Source organism: Grampus griseus (genome assembly GCF_964374135.1).
Source record: "Grampus griseus genome assembly, chromosome: X".
In the NCBI taxonomy this organism is placed as follows: Eukaryota; Metazoa; Chordata; class Mammalia; order Artiodactyla; family Delphinidae; genus Grampus; species Grampus griseus.
This window is the reverse complement of record NC_138999.1, coordinates 84,662,176-84,663,830: the sequence shown is the minus strand read 5'-3', so window position 1 is coordinate 84,663,830 and position 1,655 is coordinate 84,662,176. Positions and strand designations below refer to the sequence as shown.

General features: G+C 38.9%; 1 pseudogene across 1 annotated transcript; it reads left to right on the top strand.

The window, feature by feature from the left end:
• Window positions 1–234: 234 nt before the first annotated feature.
• LOC309839725 (small ribosomal subunit protein uS15-like) lies at window positions 235–689 on the top strand (annotated as a pseudogene). Its single transcript has one exon. The product of its transcript is annotated as a small ribosomal subunit protein uS15-like (transcript).
• Window positions 690–1,655: the final 966 nt, after the last annotated feature.

Genomic DNA, 1,655 nt, shown 5'->3' with positions numbered 1-1,655 from the left:
TAGGTGTAAACATATGTGTGTGTTTGTGTTACATAAAGAAGCATAAACCTTGATTTTTTTTATCCTTCAAAAATAATAGCATCATCTAAGAAATATAAATTTTAAAGGTGATTCAACTATAGGCAAAACAAGATAAATAATCATTGGTCTGATGAAGCAGACATTCAATACTAATGAACAATGATTTTCATGTTGAACCTTAAAAAGTATGTTTCTTTAGAGACCGCCACCACCATGGGTCACATGCACGTTTCAGGGAAGGGCCTGTCCCACAAGGCTCTGCCCTACTGCCACAGCGTTCCCACCTGGCTGAAGCTGACATCTGACAATGTGAAGGAGTAGATCTACAAACTGGTCAAGAAGGGCCTGACTCCCCTACAGAACAGTGTGATCCTGAGAGACTCACATGGTGTTGCACAAGTACGTTTTGTGACAGGCAATAAAATCTTGAGAATTCTTAAGTCCCAAGGACTTGCTCCTGATCTTCCTGAGGATCTCTATCATTTAATTAAGAGAGCTGTTGCTGTTTGAAAGCATCTTGAGAGGAACAGAAAGAATAAAGATGCTAAATTCTGTCTGATTCTGATTGACAGCCATATTCACCAGTTGGCTTGATATTACAAGACCAAAGGAGTCTTACCCCCAGTTGGAAATATGAGTCATCCACAACCTCTTCCCTGGTTGCATAAATGTGTCTGTTGTAATCAAGCATAAAATCATTGTTTAACTAAAAAAGAAAAAGAAGAAAAGTTTGTTTCTTTAAAGATAAATAATTCCACTTTTGGAATGGCAGCATGAAGAGTTCCATAACCTGCTACCCAGTGAAACAAGCATAGTTGTTTCACTGTGAAACAAGCTAGATAGATATAGATAGAGGTACAGATTAGATAGATAGATAGATAACTATACATATAGATAAATACATATCTATATATAATTTATACCTCTCTCTCTCTATATATATATCTATATACCTATATCTATTCTATATGTATATCAATATATATATGTTTTCTTTTAAGTCTCTATAAATTGACCTCAGGGCATATAGCAAATGAAAAAAAAATCAAAAAAATATACTAAAACTTGGTAAAAACAGCAAACGTCTTTAACATTTAAACCATTACCCGTTCCATCCCTCACTCCTGCCTAGAAACTCCAACTCCATTCCTTGTGGATGTAGCCAAGAACACAGGACACCTTCTCCCCCCAGCTTTCAGTCAAGGGCATAGTATCATCTGGGAAGAGCAGGCTGCTAGCATTTCTCATTTCCCCCTCCCCAAGCTACTCATTGCAAAAATTAAATTCTAGGTGAGTGTGGTGGAGAGGTTGGAGATTTCTTCCTCCAATAAGTCTCCATTCATATGGTAGAGGCTCCACTCCAATGGCTGGAGACAGAGAATCCTGGTATCCTGATCCTGGAATCCTAACCAGCTCACTCATAGGGCAGAAGTTAAATACTGTGAGAAGCAAGCGGAGAAGGCCAGAGGCTACCACTGTGTCTAGCATCCCCAGTAGTGGTCCAGAGATCTTTCTCCCAGGGGTAGAGAGAGTTTATAAGAACAGAGAGTTCTGAAACATTCCACAGATGAACTGACTTCATTTGAAATGAAGTGTGGGGAAGTTCAAGCCTAAGGGCCCTCTTGAAAACAATG